The sequence below is a fragment of the Lemur catta genome, chromosome 1, assembly GCF_020740605.2.
Source record: "Lemur catta isolate mLemCat1 chromosome 1, mLemCat1.pri, whole genome shotgun sequence".
NCBI classification, from domain to species: Eukaryota; Metazoa; Chordata; class Mammalia; order Primates; family Lemuridae; genus Lemur; species Lemur catta.
The window spans coordinates 244652974-244674472 of record NC_059128.1 but is presented as its reverse complement, the minus strand read 5'-3'; the positions used below and the strand labels follow the sequence as shown (position 1 = coordinate 244674472).

Below are 21499 nucleotides of genomic sequence, written 5' to 3'. Positions count from 1 at the left end.
ATATTTCTTTATTTCATTAAAGATCCACTTCCAACATTTTGCCTTGCTTATAAAAGTAATTCAAATAAAAATCAATGAAAATAATGCTGGATACAAGGTCAATATATAAATTCAATTTTATTTCTATATACTACCAACAAACAAAAAAAAGTAAAACATTTTCAATAGCATCAAAAACACCGAAATGCAAATACCACATGATGTCTTACTCATATGTGGAATCTAAAGCAATTGATCTTATGGAAGTAGAAAGTAAATTAGTGGTGACCAGAGTCTGGGGAGGGTAGAGGGCAGGGAATGATAAGGAGAGATTGTTTAATGGGTATAAAATTATAATTAGGAGGAAAAAGTTCCAGTGTTTGATTGCATAGTAGGGTGACTATGTTACCAATATTGTATTGTATATTTCAAAATAGCTACAAGTGAAGATTTTTAAATGTTCTAACCACAAAGAAATGATACACGTGTGAGGTGATGGATATGTTAAATACCCTGATTTGTTTATTATGCAACATAACTACCTCATAAATATGTAAAATTATTATGTGTCAATCAAAAAAAAATAAAAGCACACAAATACTTTGAAATAAACTATCAAAATCTAAGAAAAGATGTGTAAGAATTCCACATTGAAAACTATAAATAGTCTTTAAAGAAAATGAAGACATAAAAATGAAAAGATGTGCATGTTCACAGATTGGAAGAATCACTATTATATACAATACAAATTTTTCAAAATACCCTATAGATTCAATGAATGCTACCCAAAGAAATGTATCAGCTAGTTTGTTTTGGTTTTTTGTCCTTCTTAAAAAATTGAACTGAAATTGACATAACATAAATTAATCATTGTAAAATGAACAATTAAATGTCATTTAGTACATTTGCAATATTGCAGGAAAGGAAGGCAATGACTGCCTCTATCTAGTTCCAAAATGTTTTCATCACCCCAAAAGGAAACCTCATACCCATTAAGCAGTTGCTCCCCATTCTCCCTTTCTCCCTAACCTCTGGCAAAGCCTAATCTACTTTCTGCCTCTATGGATTCACTTATTCTGTATATTTGATATAAATGGAATTATACAATATGTGACATTTTATGTCTGTTTTCTTTGACTTAGCATAATGTTTTTGAGTTTCATTTATGGTGTAGCAAGTATCAGTACTTTGTTCCTTTTTAGGGTTGAATACTATTCCATTGTATGTATTAATATATACCACAGCTTGACTATCCATTCATCCATTAATGAACATTTGGGTTATTTGCACCTTTTGGTTACTGTTAATTGTGATGTTATAAGCATACATGTAACTGTATTTGTTTGAGTACCTGTTTTAAGTGTTTGGGGTATATACTTAGGAGGGGAGTTGCTTGGTCCTATCCAAATTCTATATTCTACTTTTTATGAAACCATAGAACTGTTTTCCATAGTGGCTGAGCCATTTTATATTTTCACCAGCAATGTACCAAGGGTTCTAATTCTTTCACATCCTCACCAATGCTTGTTATTTTCCATTTGGTTACTTGTTTTGTGTGTATGTACCAACTGGAAAGCCAATTCTAAAATTTTATGCAATTTCAAAGACTAGACAGGAAAATTTGAAAGAATACCAATACTGAGACATTTATAGGACAAAATATCAAAACATATTATAATGCTATAGTAATTAACACCGTGTGATATTGGTGCAAAGACAAATTGACTAGTGGGAAAGACTAGAATATTTAAAAACAGGCTCACCATGTATTAGGTAGCCTGATACACAAGAAGGTGAGAAAAATATTTTTTAATAGATGGTTCTGGAGTCAATAGGATATCCACATGGAAAAAAATATATATCTTGACCCTTTACACCATACACAGATATCAATGCCAAATGAATAGGAGTTCTAAATGTGAAAGATAAATTATAAAGCTTTTAAAGGAAATCTTCATGAATTTTGAATAGGCAGATATTTATTAACAGAACCCAAAAAAGAAAAGAAAAAACATAAAAAATAAATTGAACTATATTAACTATATTTACTGTTAAACTATATTAATATTGAAGACTTTTTATTGAAAGAAATTATTAAGAATGGTGAAAGACAGCTTACAGATTGGAAGAAGATACTTGCAATACAGTTGTCTGGAAAAGGATTTGTATTCAAAATGTATAAAGAAATCCTACAAACTAACAAGAAGACAGATGATTAAAAAAATGGACAAACAGATTTGACTGGGTATTAGAGAAAGGAAGACAGCCAATAGTCAATGGACATATGAAAGGGGCTTAATTCTTTACAATTTATCAAAAAATAAAATTTGATATATAGAAGGATTGATAGATATATGATTTTAAAAAGTACAGTAGAATGTTAATTATATCTATGGGCTGGATTTGAGACTGTTCATTGTAAATTTCCTTAAACCCTTTTTTGTTTGAAAATTGTTATAGCAGACATGTTGGAATAATAATGAAAATAAAATGAGTTTTCAGTATGCACATAACAAAGTGGCTAAAATGAAAAGAGAATGTGAAATTTCAGAGAGGATATAGAGCAAGTGGAGCTCTCATATACTACCAGTGAGTGTGAAAATTGGTATAATTACTTTGGAAAACTGGCAATATCTATTAAATCGTAACACACATATTCCTTGCAACCTTGCAGTCCTTCCTCTAGATATATGCACAGGAGAATTGCATACACATGTTTACAAAGAGATATAGATACATGTGCCAATCAACAGTAAAATAGGTAAATAGTGGTCTAGGCACAAAAAAGAATACTGTAAAGCAAAGAAATTGAAAAAAGTATGTCTTTATGCAGTATTATGCAGTCTCACAAATATATTGCTGAACAAAAGAAACCGAAACCAAGGAGTGCATACTGTGTGATTCCATGCATGTAAGCTTTAAACAGGCAAAGGCAGTCAGGATATTGGCGACTGGAGGGAGCCAGAAGTAGGGCTGCTAAGATGCTGGTCATATGCTGTTTTTGATGTGATGACAACCACATGGGTGTATTCGATTTGAGAAAAATCCATTAATCTGTGTAATTAGCCATATACTTTGTTCTGTACCCGGGGAGAGACTCCCTTTTTTATTGTGTTCTGTGGTCTCTAATTCTGCTCTTCAGAAATTTTTTTGTTATCTATAACCACAACTGAAGTGGGCCTTAGAGGGAGAATTATTCTTTGAGATGCACAGGTTTCATAGCCTATTGACACAGTTTTGGAGGCCAACAGATTGCTTTAGACTTGAGAAGACTTGCTCATTGCAGATGTATCATTTATTTGGAAGTAAAATTTTCTTTAAAATCTTAGTAGCCTTTGGTCAGTTTCATGTTTGACTAAGAAACTATAGCCAATGACCTCATATAGACAGATGACACACATAGGATGCACACACATACCCCTATGCCTTGGCCCTAAGGTGAAACATCACTTCTTATTGTGCATTGACCATGTGACTTGACACTGACATAATTGGGGGTCAGATATGGAGGGAAATTCCTACAATAATTGGCAAGCATTATTGTCTGGTAACAGCTGCTCAAATCTCAGAATCTTCTTTTAATTTTAGAATTCATGTAGTTTTCTTGGTTGTTTTTTTCTCTTCAAGAAAATTCATAAATATTATCCTTCCATGTATTCCATTGTCTTACTGCTCCATGAGATAAATGTTGAAAACTTTCAATCTATTCTCTGTATTTATTAACAGGTTTTTGGTAATTTTTAATTCTTTCTTTCCTTGTAGGTAAATCAGGATAAATTACATAATATATTTTAATCTATATTCCAATTTATTTCTTTTTCCTTTCTTTTTTTTTTTTTTTTTTGAGACAGAGTCTCACTCTGTTGCCCTGGGTAGAGTGCAGTGGAGTCATCAGCGCTCACTGTAACCTCAAACTCCTGGGCTCAAGGGATCTTCCTTCCTCAGCCTCCCAAGTAGCTGGGACTACAGGTGCACACACCTGGCTAAGTTTTCTATTTTTTTGTACAGACAGGGTCTCTCTCTTGCTCAGGCTGGTCTTGAACTCTTGGCCTCATGCAGTCCTTCCACCTCGGCCTCCCAGAGTGCTAGGATTACAGGCATGAGCCACCGCGGCCGGCCTATTCCAATTTATTAATCACTTTTTGTCCAGTCTAGTGTTTAGCATGGCCTGATTTTATTTCAAGCAATATGCATGTGCTATAGAGTCTATAATTTTTACGTATTACATTTATATATTTATGTGGCATGTGTGTGTGTATACACACACACATACACCATCACATGCCATATTACATTGTTTCAGTTATGTTGGACCACATATGTGATGCTGGTCCCATAAAATTAAAATGAAGCTGAAATTCCTATCACCTAGTGACTTTGTAACCATCATAATGTCATAGTGTCATGTATTACTCACATGTTTGTGGTGGTATGAACAAACCTGCTAGTCATATAAAAAGTGTAGCAAATATAAATATACAGTACATAATACTTGATAATGGTAATAAATGACTATATTGCTGGTTTATATATTTATTATACTATACTTTTAATCATTATTTGAGAGTGTACTCCTTATTTTTTAAAAAAGTTTACAATCAAACAATATGCCATGTTATGCCTGCAGTAGCCCCATGCATTTCATGTTTATGGCACCTTTTGATTCCATTATTTTCTCTTGTGTTGATATGATTTTGTACGGTTTCAGTCATCATGGCCCCTAAGCATAAAATGTCCATGGCTAGTATTGTCAGTCAGAGACCATATGGAATCATTGACCCAGAAACAAAATTAAAAGCAATTAAGGACTAGAAATGTCGAAAAGCAGTAATAGTTATGGGTCATCAGCCAGGCATGTCCCATTCCACCATAGCCATGATCTTGGAGAACAAGAACAAAGTGGCAGAAGATAATAAAGGATCTGTTTCATTGAAGGCAATGAGACTAACAAAAATTTCAGAAAGGCTTAGATTAGACATTAAAGAAACTTCTAATGACCTGGATTGAAGACCAGACACAGCAGTGTATCCCTCTCAGCACCATGACAGTCACGACCAAAGCAGAAAGTTTATATGTGATGTTCAAAGAAAAGGCTGGATCCTACTACAATGTTGAATTTACGACTAGCTCTGGGTGGTTTAAATGATTCAAGAATCATTATTCATCTCATAATGTGAAAGTTAGTGGTGAGTCTGTGAGCACTGATGTGAAGGCAGCTGAAGAATTTTTGGAAGCTATAGATAAGCAGATTGTGGAAGAAAATTACTTGCCAGAGCAAACCTTCAATATGGATGAAACCTCCCTCTTCTGGAAACAGATGCCTGAAAGGATTTTCATCCATAATGAGGCCAAGTCAATGCCAGGTTTCAAGGCTTTTAAGGACAGAATAACAGCCTTGCTTGGGGCAGTCTTGCAGGCTACAAATTGAATTCGTTTGTGACCTGGCACAGGGTCTTCAAGCATAATAAGCACACACTGCCAGTGTACTACAGGAGCAATAAGAAGTCATGGGTGACTCAGCTCCTCTCCCAAGATGCCCTCCTAATTGTCATGTCAGTGAAATGGAGAAGTACTGTTTGGAGAGTAAAATACCTTTTAAGATTTCCCTTATTGTTGATACTGTTCCCACACATCCTCCTTTTATGGGTGGTGATCCTCATCCCAGTATCAATGGGGTGTTTCTCCCCTCACATACCACCTCTTTGATCCAACCCAATGGATCAAAGAGTGATAGCAGTTTTCCAGCCTATTACCTTAAGAGGACCTTTTCCTAGGCTATTGCTGCAACTGAGGAAGACACTGAGAAGACACTGATGCAATTCTGGAAGGATTACAACATCTGTGACTGTGTCAGAAACCCTGTGTGGGCCTGAGGTGATGTCACCAAGGAGTGTACGGATGGCATCTGGAAGACCCTCAAGTGATTTGCCCATGATTTCAAAGGATCTGCCAAGGATGAGGCAAAAATCAACAAGGCAAAAGCTCCTGCCAAACTCTTCCATGTGAATTTCACTGGGAGTTCCTTTTCTTCTCCTTCAGTTTCTTTTCTTCTTGCCTCTTATTCAGCTATGCATTCCTGTTCCAGTTCCAATAACTCCTTATTAGTCAATTCCTCAGGAACCACCCCTAGGAGCTCCTTGAAGCATCCTCATCCACACCTAGGTTAAAGTTGTTTGCCACTTGAGCGTCTTCTTCCAACTTTCTCAAGAGAAGCCTCAGGCAGGTCCTCAAGAAAGTATTCCAGAAGAAGGCATTGTTACTGTAGGAGATTACAGCCCTATACGTGTTTTTGTTCCTGAAGACCTTCCAGTAGCACAAGATGTAGACTGAAAGACAGTGATATTGATGAACCTGACCCTGTGCTGGCCTTGTTTCTTAATTTTTAACAAAAATTAAAAAAAATAAAAATAGAAGAAGATTATATTAATAAAATAAGGATACGAGGAAAGAAAATATTTTTGTATCTATGCCATGTGTTTGTGTTTCAAGCTGTGTTATTACAAGAATCAAAAATTTAAAAAAATTAAAAAGTTTATAAAGTAAAAAAGTTACAGTAAGTTAAGATTAATTTATTATTAAAGACAAAAAATTATTTTATAAATTGAGTGTAGCCTAAGTGTACAGTGTTTATAAAGTCTACAGTAGTGTAGGGTAATATCCTAGGCCTTCACATTCACCCACAACTCACTCACTAACTCACCCAGAGCAACTTCCAGTCCTGCAAGCTCCATTCATCGTAAGTGCCCTCTGTAGGTGTATCATTTCTTATCTTTATACTGTATTTTGGCTGTACCTTTTCTATGTTTAGATATGTTTAGATATACAAATACTTACCATTGTGTTACAATTGCATGCAGGATTCAGTACAGTAACATGCTGTACCGTTTTGTAGCCTAGGAGCAATAGGCTATGCCATGTAGCCTAGGTGTGTAGCAGGCTAGACCATCTAGGTTTGTGAGTACACTCTGATGTACACATAACCATGAAATCACTTAACAATGTATTTCTCAGAATGTGTCACCATTGTTAAGCGATGCATGACTGTATATATAAATTTCTAATATGTCTGGTTGCTTCTTTTTGCTATCCTCTCCTTTTTGCTTCATTTCACTCTGTCCCTCTCACCTTCATTTTTATTTTTATAAAGTAGGTTTTATATTATTAACATCTGAAATATAATTACCAATCTTTTCAGACTATCTTGGGAAATTATTTTTCATCCATGCTTACTTTATGTTTCATTTATTGATTTTATTTGCTCCCTTCTCTAACCTTAAATTTATTCAGCATATTTTATTCCTTGTTACCAAACTAAATCTGTAGATTGCTCAGTACATATGTTTGCTTATTGTTACTTTCAAGTGTTGAGGCAGAAAATGAAATGGAGTAAAAAGTCTAGCTAAAAGTAGTAAGACTGGCCCCTGTCGTCGGTCTCACGTGAATGATTTTTAGTTCTTTGCCCTGCTGGAAGAGTTAAAGCTCCCAGCCAGGAGCCTTGGTCTTGCTTTCAGTAGGCCTGCGACATCAAGTCTCCCCATTGCTTGCATTTGGGTTACTTTTCTTCTAAGAAGTTCTTATTTTGTTTTTATCCTTGCTATGCTATTTTGATTTTTGAGTTTTACATTTTTATCTCTTTCTGTTTTTTTTTTTAATTTCAGAATATTATGGGAGTGCAAATGTTTTAGTTACATAAATTGCTTTTGTACTGTTTGATTCAAAGTCTATCTATGCTCCAGATAGTGTGCATTATACCTGTTAGGTGTGAATTTACCCATTCCCTCCTTCCCCTTCCCACCTGCTTGATTTCCAGTGAATGTTATTTCCATATGTGCACATAAGTGTTGATCAATTAGCTCCAATTTAATGGTGAGTACATTTGATGTTTGTTTTAGCAAGGAATTATGACATCGCTTTGGGAAATTAAGCATAACAAAAATTAAGACTCTTACCTGTTGAATAGAGGGTCTTTTGTATACCTGTTCATTTTTGTAAATTTTTCATTTAGCTCTTTAGTTTGAACAGTGCAATCTATTTAAATTTTTAAAACGAACCCATTTGTAAAAAAGCATTCAAGATTATACTTTTTTAAAATTGTGTGAACAGTATTCTGCCCTTAGTAATTAAAAAACTACCACAAAATTAAAATAGCTATTTTCTCAAATATCATTATAGCACTTTAGGAAAAAAATGATTATGAAAAGATTGTTCAGTTTTATTGTAATAAAAATAGTATGATATTTAGAGTTATATTTTATTGTCATTCTCTGCTAAGGTCTCTGCAAATGCCAATACACTGTTGATAAAGTTTTTGTACAAGCATCCACTGGCATTCATTGCCAATTACCTATTGTATTTCGTGAGTTTTATACCAATTTTTAGTTACACACACACACACACACACACACACACACACACACACACACACACACAAAGTTTATCAAGGTTCTTGATGCCATGTAGTGATCTTGCTGTGTTTATTAGCACACCAAATTTCTTCTTAGGGCAGCTATTACTCATTGTCTTATTCACTTTCAGGTAGATCTTGGTGAATGCTAGCACCTGACCACACTGGGTAAAGGCAGAAGGCAAGCTAACCTTTGCTTTTATCTCTTTGGGTTTACACTTAGGAAACAGAGAGGATATTATTCAGTCATTAATGTATCTTTATGTATTATCATTCTTAGGCTAACTCTTCTGTTCAGAGACTTACTCTGTTCAGTAATATGCTCTGTATCCAGTGTCCTCAATATATGCTCTTCTGTAATTTGTTCCTTCTGTATAATACTAAATGTGTCATTTGTCCCTGAGCAGATGTTAACAAATATAAACAGAAGCTCTAATGCAGCTATGTATATACAGAAAACAGCAAAATAAAGGATGTAGGTTGGTAATTTAAAATTAAAGTAACAATTCAGTGACTTTATGTAAAATGTTTTCCAAATGGTTTCCAAAATTAATAAATATTTGCGAGTATGTTGATTGACAATGAGAATGATGTAACAGAAATCTTCACAGGATATCTTGGCATCTCAGGATATATGAAATTGGTAATTTCTCCCTTTGCCTATGGAAAGTGTACTATGAGGGAATGAACTCGTCCTCATTGGTGAACTAGCTAATGCTACCATTTAGTGTCAAGGTGAAACATCTTATCCTTCAATGAATAATTTTTTAACTCTAAAGCCTTAAGATTTTAAAACCTAAAAATGAATAAAAAGGAAAATATTGATTTTGTAATGTTTTACATTACTTGGGTTTTATGAAATCAATGTTGTTGCAGTTATCTATTTTAAAGTAAGTATTGCTCAAGAAGGAAAACATCTATTGGAACTAGATGCATCTAATAGTGCATACTTTAACACTTAAGTGGCACAATGTCTAGAAACAAGGAAATACAGCATTTATATATGTTTTATCTTTTAGTATTCATTATCCAAACTATTTTAAAAATATTAAAGTAATAAACTCTGCCTACATAATTATTTTGAATATTTGCAGTGTGACTTAAATATTTTTATGTGGAGCCATGCTAAGGATAATAAATAGTTTTATATTGAGGTGGGAAAGACATAGCTAATAGAAGAAATCTGTCTTAGCATAAACAATAGATGAGGATAGTTTTATGAGCTCAGCAATAATTTCCTGCTTTCATTTCCTTATTCCAACTACCACTTATCTCATTTGGGATAAAAATTATCACTCAAAAATTTGAAAGATTCTTTTATTCCCAGTGTTTTCCCATTCACAAATTACTTAAATGTACAGCCAATGAATCTGTATGTACCCATGTAAGAAATGTAATCTGTAGATAATTTCAGTAACCCATTATGACTAGTTAAAACTATAACCTAATCAGGAATTATATACTTCATATATACTATGTTATGTATTAGTTTCCCACAACTGCTGTGACAAATGACCAAAAACTAGTTGGCTTAAAACAATAGGAATTTATTGCTGCACAGTTCTGGAGGCCAGTCATCTGAAATAAGGTATTGGCAAAACCATGGCACCTCTGAAGGCTTAGGAAAGGGTCCTCCCTTGCGCCTTCCAAGCATCTCGTATTTCTCCGTAATCCTTGGGATCCTTGGTGTATAGCTGCATCTCTTTGCCCCCATTTTCACACATCCATCTTCCTTCTGTGTGTGTCTGTGTCTTCACACAGCCTTCTTAAAAGGACACCAGTCATTGGAATAGGGGCTTACCCTACCTCATCATGATATTAATATTAATAATTATATCTGCAAAGACTTTATTTCAAAATAGGCCATATTTACTCATTGTAGGGAAACCTGAAATTTTGGGGAACACCATTCAACCTAGTATATATCATTAATTTTCATAATGATATAAAATTTATGCTCTTTTAAGGGAGAGCAATGTGACAATCGAATACATAGGCTGATTTAATATGAAATCAGTACTTCAGTGTCCATCTCTTTCTTCAGTGTTAACATCTGACATTCTGAGTAAACTTATTCTCATCAAGGGGTACTTGATATAAACAGGACATTGAATCCTGCTAGATTTATCAATCTACTGATCTTTTTGTAGGTAATTTAAATAATTGCATTTCTCACGTGCCTCAACAAAGAAAAAAAGTAATGATCAGATATAATTTCTCTCAGTCCCAGTTAAAGTTTCACAGTCATTGAACTAACAAGGAGGAAGGTATTAATGCAGTGAGATGACTATGAATATTGCTGTTGTCTGTTTTGCAAAATCCCATAGAGGAGAAAAACTACATATGTAATTTGGAGGAAAATGTAAAAGCTACTGTCTGTTTAATTTAAAATTCACATGTAATGAATTAAATATTATTCTTGCATTCATGTCTTTTTTTTTAATCCCAGTTGTTTGTATTACTGCAAATGAAATTAAATGATACTTAAAATCATCAGAATATTACTGAAAATATTCTGAAACCCGTGGGTATGGAGGGCTGACTGGAAGATGGGAAAGGAAGCAGAAGGTGCTTCTGAGGCACAGAGACTGGCTATGATAGCAAGAGTGGAAAGAGATGTTGGATTTTGGAAATTCTTTATTATCTATGGAGTGTTACTGAATAAGAAACTTTACCTGGAGTGTTTTTGCCACAGAAATGGGTTCTGGCATGTGCCAATGCGATTAAGTACCCTATTCATCTCCGTCAGTCATGGCCCTTCAAAGACTGATTTCAAAGAATTGCTTGTTATGAAAGGGAGGACATGAGGAAACATTTGAAAGAACAAATGATTAATGGCATCATTACTGAGTCCTGTAGCTATTATGCAAAACCTACAGTGTTTGCATGAAAAAAATGAAAATAACTGAAATATCCATGGATTGCCTCATTCTGAATCTTTGACCCAAAATGCATTAACATAACAGGCCACAGGTTGAAGATAAACTTGATTTTCTGGCTAGATAGAAAGTGGTGATCTATCAGATACAATGTGCACTACTGTGGTGATGGTGCACTACAAAAAGCCCTGACTTCAGAATTATACAGTTTATGCATGTGAAAAAAAAAAAAAAACTACTTGCACCCCCCTTATATTTTGAAATAAAAGATGAAATACTATTGTATTAAAAATGGTGATCAGTATTCTAGTTATATATTTGGCTGGGAGTGGAAAGAACTAATATCATTTCTGTTGCATAAATTATGAAATATGGAGGCAATATGTTAATAGAGATGGAAACTCATGAAGAATAAGACCTTTAGTAATACCAGATACTAGATTATTAAATATGAAGTGTCCAATTTCCTTAAGTACTAAGTTTGACAGTTAATATCTCTGACATTTCACCTTCTTGTTTTATTTTTATTGTGAAGGTACACCGTCCGTCTTGCAAACTCAGGGGTTCAGCTTGTGATTATCTTTCCAACTTTTTGTTAAGAGCAATTTTAGTGAAATCATGGATAAGTCAAAAATTCATGTTCTTTTCATATATAAGTTCCGTTATTGAACCAGTGCAGCGTAGAAAGCTCAAAATATCAACAAACCACAATGACATATCACTTAACTCCACTGAGAATGGCTTTTAATCAAAAAATCCCAAAACAACAAATGCTGGTGTGGATGTGAAGAGATAGGAGCACTCATACACTCTTGATGGGACTGCAAACTAGTACAACCTCTATGGAGAGGAGTATGGAGATATTTCAAAGAACTAAAAGTAGAACTAACATTTGATCCACTAATCCCACTACTGAGTATTTACCCAAGGGGGAAAAAAGGACATTCTATAAAAAAGACATCTGCACTCGAATGTTTATAGCATCACAATTCACAATTGGAAAGATGTGGAAACAACCCAAGAGCCCATCAATACATGAGTGGATTAATAAAATATAGTATATGTATATCATGGAGTATTACTCAGCCATTAAAAAATGGTGAACTAATACCTCTTGTATTAACCTGTGTGGAACTGGAGACCATTCTTTGAAGTATCACAAGAATGGGAAAACAAACATCACATGTACTCACCATTAAATTGGAAGTAATTAATTAACACTTATGTGCACATATAGAAATAACATCGATCAGAAATCAAGTAGGAGGATGGAGGGAGGAAGGGATGGGTAATTTACACCTAGTGAGTATAATGCACACTGGGTGATGAACACACTTATAACTTCGACTGAAACAGTACAAAAGCAATTTATGTCACCAAGACATTTGTACCCCTGTGATTTTCTGAAATTAAAAAAAAAAAAGATTATAGTAACATACATAAATGCATAACCAACTGTTTGGGAAGGATGTGGCTAATGAATGCACAGTACACTGATGGTTTGAGAAGTTCCATTCTCATGATTTTATCTTGAAAATGAGCCATGTGGGCACCCTGAGACCAAGGTGGACAATGATGAGCTGAAAGCTCTAGTGGAAGCAAATCCATCTCAACCTATACATGAATAAGCAGCAAGATTTGATGTTACTATTACAACAATACTGGACCATTTGAAAAAAATCTGCAAGGTAAAGAAGCTGGTTAGATGGCTTCCACATAAATTAAATGAACGTCAGAAGAAAAATCAACTTGCAACTTGCCTTTCATTGCTGTCATAAAGGTGAACCATTTCTATACCGTATTGTGATATGTGATGAAAAATGGATTATTTTTGACAATTGCAAACATTTGACACAATGGTTGAATAAAGATGAAGTGCCAAAATACAGTGCAAAACAGAATATTTATCAATAAAAGCTAATAGTGTCTGTTTGGTGGTCCAGTGCTGGTATTATCCACTACAACTTCATGAAACCTGGTCAATCGATTACAGTGGATGTCTACTGCAACCAATTGGATGAAATGATGAGAATGCTTATGATTAAGCAGCTGAGATTGGTTAATAGAGACAGACTACTCCTCTTGCAAGACAATGCTGAACCACATGTTGCACAAACAATGCTGCTCAAACTACAGTAGCTGGACTTGGAAACTCTCTGTCATCTACCATATTTATCAGACCTTGCACCAACTGACTACCATTTCTTCCAGGCTTTGGACCACTTCTTGCAAGGAAAAATATTCAATTCTCAACAAGCTCTGGAAAACGCCTTTCAGGATTTCATTGCCATGCGCTATCCAGGCTTCTTTGCTGCTGGCATAAACAAGCTACTGTTAAGATGGCAAAACTGTATTGATAGTTTAGGCACTTACTTTGATTAATTACATTGCTTCTTGTTTGAGATATAATAAACCACAGTTTTGATTTGAAATTGGACATTTCATATGTAATGACCTAAATAGTTTTTGTCAATTTATGGGACTCCCAGCAGCCAGGAGATTCTGATACTCTCTGCCATGAGTACCTTAAATTAATCCAAGGATAGACATGTGGCTAGCAGCAGGCCCACCCATTTGAGCATACTAATAAGGAAATAGAACATATATTGGCTGTCAAAAATAGGGAAAATAATGGGCAGATTTATATATGTAGGCTCAGGAGGATAGCCATGATGTCTATGTGGCTAATTGAAAAAATGTATTTTAGGACTGTGTATAATATGACCTTATTTTTGTAAAATACTTGTAAAAATTATTGGCACTATATATGTATGCACAATATACATGCAATCATAGAAAAGTATTTGGTGTCTTCTAATTGGTTATACCATGTTAATCTTATTACTTTGGGGATTCAGAATTGGACTGAGGGGACTCTGGGAAAGATGACACTTATTTTTTAGTTTGTATTTTTCAAAATGTAATAGAATTGTGGATGATATTTACATTCATTCTTATGGTTTTATGATAAATAAGGAAAATGTTTCAACCTCTAAAAAAGGATATAATCATTAAAATCTTGGTTGTCATAAGAGGTAGAATAAGAATAAAACCACATGACTTATAACATACTCACAATGAAGGAACAAGTCTTCTGTGTTGCCGAATGGATGAAAATGATGTCTTGGTCCTTAGGTAAAAAATGAGAGAAGGGTGTGTTACAAAATTCTTATTGCCGAGGAAAACAAGGAAGATCCCGGTTTCATTTTCTTAGTGAGATCCTGAAAGTGTAGTTATGGTTTTTAAGACTTTTCAGGTCACCACTAATCATTTTTTAACAAGTCATAGAAATGGTAGTATTAGAAACTATTTGTATATGATTGATGTGCATGAATGTATCTATTCTGCCAAACAGGTACTAAATATGTGGGATATGTAAAACTAAAAGAAAAATTAAACATTGTCCTGAAAAATATTTTTTAATTATTGTATTTCAAATACAGTGTAGGGACTTAAAGATATCAGAAGGTGAGGATAATTATGCCAGTGTCACAAAATTTACTGCTAATTTAATATGTCAGCATATTACAAATTAGAAAGACAGTATAAAGGTGTGACAAGGCTATGGAAAGTATTATACTAGGGTGGTGGAGACTGCTTAGCATTCTTTAACGTCATTGCTGCCTTGTGAAGAGTGAGCACACTTGCTGTGGAGTAGATATTTGGCCAAAAGTTATTTTTAAAGCAGTCTACCAGTTTTAAGTAGCCAAGACAACAAAAACCTCCCTAGTTAATTCAAAGAGAGGGAATTTAAAACATGAAATTTATTCCAAAGTACTAGAAGGATGGAGGAGTAAAAGGGGAAGTGAATATATTAATACATAAAGATTAGTTACTGCAGGAAACTACTATTACCCCTAGGGCTAGAAGAGGCAAAAGGAAAGTTGTCACCCAGAACTCTATGACTGAGTGCTGCCTCGGTTACTTCTGCTATTGAAACTACTGATGCTCCATTTTTCAGCAAGACTGAAGCTGCTAGACTCATCTAGGCTATTGCTGGGAGTCCACGTCTCAGTTGCTGCTGCCCGAGCCAGAGCCAGCGAGCACTCGCTGCCGAGGCTGCTGTGCTAGCCTTGCAGAAGAGGAGGGAAAAAAATGCCTTTTCTCCTCCTGCTTTTAATTTCCCACCAGTGTCTCTTATTGACAGGATTTAACAGGGAGTCAGGTAGCTTTGGATTCTGCAAAATTCCAGCTACTAATTGTATTCATTTATTCAGCAAGCATATATTGAGCATCTATGATGTGCCAAATATATATTTAAGCCTTGGGGACTCAAAAGTGAACAGAACAGAGAAAGCTTCTGCCTTCATGGTGCTCACATTTTAGCAGAGAGAGAAAGAAAATAATTACATGTGTGAATTATTGTAAAATAGTGTTATGATAAGGACTAAAGATAAATAAATAAATAAGGTAGTGAGATAAGAGTGGCTGATAGTGAAATGGCACTGGAGTTGGGGAGATCTCATTGATAAAGTAATGTTTGAGGAAAACTGTAAAGAAAATGGATGGTGAGCTACCTATCTGGATATCTGTGGAAGAGTGTTCTTAGCAGAGGTGTCACCTAGTGCAAAGCCCTTCTAGCTGGATGATTGGCAAGTTGGGGAAAAAGACAGTAGTCAGCATGGCTGGAGCAGAGGGAGCGAGGGCAAAAGTGGCGTGGTTGAGGACAAAGAGGTGCCAGTCGCCTGCTCTGGGAACTAATCTGAATTTATGATGGGTGTTTTAGCTTACAGATCAGTGTTGATAAGTTATTTTTTCTTGGAAAATCACTCTTAAAATGTGTAATTTTTATTATAAATAAAATGAGATATGGGATAGTTGATGCTGATTTAAATATTGGAAGTATTGTTATTTTTATGGGACAATTGAATAGTTTTAATGTTTTCAAAATATCCATTAAGTTTTTTCCCAAAAACTTATCATCATAACTTCTTAGTATTTTAATAACCTTTCTTACAAGGAAATAGTTAGGAAGATGCTTTGTAATAAATATTTTATTGAGGTTCATTTTGTTAAAGTTAATTTATTTTAGTATCAGATTGTCTTTCTTACAGTAAATTTATGTAAATTAAAATAATTTCTAATGGCATGTTATAATTTCTTGGTGAGGAAAGAAATTTGAAGAGTTTTTTTTTTTTCGGTGAGAGAGCTCTTTACAGTTTGATTTTTCAAAGATAAACAAATGATACAGTTTAGTTTTATCACCAAAGTACATAGTCTTAAATATAATTTATAAAAAGTGAAAAACTGCCCTGTGGCCATTTGGATACATATTTGTAGTACATACATTTTAGAACAAATAGCTTTCAACTCACTTTGCATATACAAGTATATAACTTGAAGTAAATTCAGATTATAGCCAGATAAGAACAAGTTTCTCTAGCAAATTGGGAGATTTACGCCAAATGTAAAGTCAGAAGAATTGGTGTGTATGATGATACATATGCCATAGGAAACCAAATCTACACTGATCCCTCATCACAGGCATTGACTATTTGAGTCAAATGGAGCAAGTACTGTGGCTTATGAGTACATTAAAACTTAAGCATGGTTAAGATAAGTCATCTAAAGACATAGATTAAAAATAGATTGAAATTTGAATTTTCAAAGAGAATTTCAATGTATTGCATTAGTAACAATTAGCCTATTTGATTCAGATATTCTGTGGACCACTCTTTGAAAAACACTGTTCAGAAGATATAGCAGATATTTGTAGATTGTCAGAATTCTAGTGATGACAATACTTCTAAATTTGATGTACAGGATGGTATGGTGATATGCATGAAGCTTCTGGCACATAAGAAAATTAGCTAAAAACATATATAGCTATTATTTAACCATAATTATTAAAAATGAAATTTGAAAATGTTTTAAAAAAAATTAGCTTTCAAAGAAGTTAAAACTATGTTTTACTGGTCAAATTAAAATTATAAACAGACAACACTGATAAAGGACCTTGAATTAGTGTCCTTGTTCATGCTGATTGCCATTGTATATATTATAAAGCAAATACATTCCAGAAAGCATAAAACCAAAAATATTAGTCATATATTCTTTCCAGGCATTACTCTTTATGAGAATCTTGCTAAGGGAAGGCGAAAAGTACATGTGACATGTGCTTTAAGATGTTAATTGCCTAGTTATTTAAAATTTCAATGAAAAATGGCTTTAGAATTCAAAGTACATTCTTCAGTGAACATATTTATGATACTGCAAATAGAGTTTCACTAAATTATAGATATTTTGTGTGTGACTTGGGTCTATGAAGAACTCCAAGTTCTTAAGATCTTTCCTCTTCTATGAAATATAGTCTTATGTCATAGCAATATTTTGTTTTAAAATTCTTCAAAAATTATTTTAAATAGAATATAAAATGTTCTTCCTTTGTTTTACTTTTTTTTGCTTATAATTTTAATGTTCAGAATTATTAGGCTAAGCATGCAGTTTCTCACTCCATGGCACTTGGCTTAGTCAGCCAGCATCCTGAATTCATCCAATTATGTGTAGAAATACAGGTTTAAAAAATCATATGGGATATTATTATATCTTTCTGCAAAGGAAATAAGTATAAAATTAAGTTAAAGATTATCAAGGTTATCTAAACAAAACTAAGCATTTAATAATTTTGTAGCACTGGATTCTAGAATGGTAAATGTACCTGCACTAAAATATCTCAGCTGTTTTGTCACTTGTAGAAAAATTTGTAACTTGTAGAAAAAGCTTGAAACTTACAAGGTCTAATAATTATTTTCATCAGGTTTTTATTAGTATCTTAGGGATTGACAAGAGTGATGATCTCCACAGATACTAGAGAAGAGAAGTTGGTGTTAGTTTACCATAAGTGAATATTTTAAATATTCTGACAGCTCATAGGCTGTCAGAGCTATGAATTTTATCATTAGATTACCTACACATTGCAGAATCTTATAATTTAAGATATTTAATTGAAATAACTTTGTAAGTACATATCTAAACAATGTAGGAATGTGTATGTGCACTGGTGCATGTGTACTCATATATAAGGATTTGTGTTTCCAAGCTCACAATTATGGAAACAACTTTTTCTCCAAAAATTGTCTTACATCTTACTAAATCTGAATACAATAGGTCTACTGAGATCATATTGAGAAATCAGTGAAAACCCAAGTGAATTTACAAAAAATATTAATTTTTCCTACTTTTCCTTTTTTGAAAAACTGAATGATCCATATTCTTTTATCAAGAAATTGATAAGCATATTGCAAGAGAGAGAAGTGGGAGAAAGATAAGTTCCATTCTCCCTACTCTCTCTCTGTCTCTCTCTTTGTTTTTACTTGTCTTTCTGCAGATCCTGCAGTCTCAGATTTCCACTCTGTTCTGAGACCAACACTGTATGTGAAGTGAGTCAAGTGTCAGACATCTTTGGTAAGTTTTACCTAAGCCCAGGCTTTTGTCTTCCCTGGTTCTGTTTCTTTATTCTCAGAACCCTATTCCTCATGCTCTAACATGTTCTAACACAATACATCAAGACCCTCTTGTCTCACTTATTTACCCATTGAGCATCTTGAACACTCTTTCAACAAGGGAACTCATTTCATTAAAGCTATTTCAATTCAGACATCTTGGCATGCTGTGTGCTTTTGCACCTTTGTGTCTTTGCACCTTTGCCCACAATTTCTAGCCACATAATTTATTTGTCTTAATTTTCTATGTTTCTCATTGTGGTCCATGAGACTACATAGCAGCAGCAGAATCCCACAGTAGGTGGCTTAGGACAAGCATGGAATAAGAGGCAAAGAGTTTTCAAGATCACTTTTTGTTCTAGAAAGTTAAGAGTAGAGTTTGGAAATGAAATGTAGAATTTTGGTCACTATAGAGAGGAGAAACCAGAACATGCAGAGGAATGGAGGTATGAGAAAGGATACAAGGTTTTGCGAGCATAAGATTATTAGATGTAGCTTTGCAAAACACTGATTTCCACATAAATGAATCTCTGGAATTTGGGAGGAAGTGGTAAACAGTGAAAGAGAAGGGAATTGAGTATTAAGGAAATACTAATGGACAAAAGTAGGCCCCCTAAATTGACATTTATAAAAGGTGACTTTTACCACTTGTCCCACTCTCCTGATGAAATATATAGAACATAATGAATGGATCTACAGTTTTGCTTACAAAATCTTTCAATACTAGGTTGATTGATTTTTTATTCTTTTCTGTTAATTTTTTTTCTTACTGGCATTTGGGAATGACAGTATCCATCCATAAGATTTTAAACCAACTATACAATGCATGCACGTTTGTAATAAAAATAAGAGTATGTATCTGTGGTTTCACTTACTGAATTTATTTATATTTTACCTCTTTCCAAAAGGATATGAGTCAACTGTTTATAACACTCTACTTTCTGTGTATATTTATTTATAACCTTGAAACTAAAGATGGAATAACTTGAAGATATTCCAATATTACATCTTATGAAGAAGCGCACAGTGCCTTTTATGTTGAAGGTGCTTAACATATAAATGAGTGAATGAAGCCAAAAGACATGATAAATCTCAGTGAACTGATTAACTCAAAAGCTATATTATATGAATAACTGGAACATTTGGCCTAGCACCTGAACTTTTTTAATACACAACTCTTGTTGGGAGTTATGAATGTTGGCTCCACTACTGAATTTATGCTTGACCTTGAACAAGGTTCTGTGTGTCTCTGGGCACACATTTCTTCAATCATACGATGTGGGAGTTGGCCTAGATGTAATCTAAGCTTCCATCTTTCCATTTGGTGGTGTGACTAGTCCATGTATGCTTAGGTAATTCCATTAGCTTGTTAATTACTGAGGGTACCCAGTCTGTCTGTAGATAACTATGAGTGCCATTAAAATCTTTCTTATACTGAGCTAAAAATATTTCTGAGTTTTGCATTGTTTATAAGTGTGTTAGGTGTGCCCTTGGCATGTTCATAGAAATTATTGATGCAAGTGCTATACAGGACCAGACAGGACCCTGTGTTATTGTTATATACATTTAAAAACAACAACATAATCCACCTAATTGTGCAGGCAATAAACCTGAGAGTCAGCCTTGATCCCTTTCTACTATCAAAATATAGCTTTAATCTGACCATTTCCTAATATTTTAACCACTACTATCTTAGCCCTGGCCTCACAATAGCCTGATATTTGGTCTCTCTTCTTTCTACTTCTTGTCCTATAATCCTCACAGTAACCAAGTGATCCTTTAAAATTAGATCATATCACTGTTTTGCTCAACAGCTGCAATAGCTTTCCTCAACTGTTAGATCAAAATCCAAAGGAGGTACTATTGTCCTGGTAGTGACCAGGCCCAGTCTACCTCTGTAGCTTCATCACCTGTGACTCTGCTCTTCCCTCTGCTCCAACCGTGCTGGGTTTCTTTCTATTCCTTGAACTTGCCTTTAAACTTGTTCTCTTCTCTGTCTGAGATGTTCCTTGCTAAGGTCTTCACGTGATGTCTTTTCACATCTTTCAACCCTTCGCTTAAATGTCAGGTTCTTGGAAAAGGCTTTACCAAGCCTAAAATGATTTTCCCAATTCATCATTCTCTATCCCCTTATCCTCCATTCTTTTCTTGCTGGCACTAGTTAATTGTTGATTTTCCCGTAACAGTGTAAGCTCCATGAAGTCTATCTTGTTTAATATAATACTCATCAACATTTTCCCCCTAAATCCAGCTTGAGTTTCATATAGAGTCTGTCTGAATGTAGAATTTCTGGCCCATAGTTAGACCACAATAATTATTGCCAACTGAAAGAACATTGTTTTGCTCTTTTTAAAAATGTATTTGTTTATTTAGAGATAGGGTCTTATCCTGTCACACAGGCTAAAGTGCAGTGGCACGATCATAGCTCACTGGAGCCTTGAACACCCTCAGTGTATCCTCCTGCTTTGGCCTCCTGAACAGCTAGGACTGCAGGCATACACCACTATGCCATTGTTTTGCTCTTAAATAATATTTTTATTACATTTATGATATTTTATGCCTCTGAATGCCTTATGAATTGTTTTACTTTATATTTGCTTAAAATATGTTGGTAACATTTTGACTTTTATATGAAAATTAAGCTGGATTTAGTGCAAAATGTTGCTGGCTATTATATTAAAATATTAGCTTTATAAACATTCAACACATATAGTTGGAAATGTTTATTTAGCTACAGTTTTACAAGTTTTCTATTAAAATCTAATGAGTATATATTATAAACATAAAAATTATCA

At 34.2% G+C, this 21499-nt stretch overlaps 1 protein-coding gene and 1 long non-coding RNA gene across 2 annotated transcripts in view; one reads left to right on the top strand and one right to left on the bottom strand.

Moving 5' to 3' along the window:
- Nucleotides 1–21499, top strand: part of EPHA6 (EPH receptor A6) — an 836036-nt gene that overhangs the window by 75130 nt on the left and 739407 nt on the right. The window lies entirely within an intron of this gene.
- Nucleotides 14373–21499, bottom strand: part of LOC123642497 — a 30726-nt gene continuing 23599 nt past the window's right edge. Inside the window, exon 3 of the long non-coding RNA XR_006736472.1 lies at nt 14373–14392. This is a non-coding gene — a long non-coding RNA (uncharacterized LOC123642497). The remainder of the gene's footprint in view (nt 14393–21499) is intronic.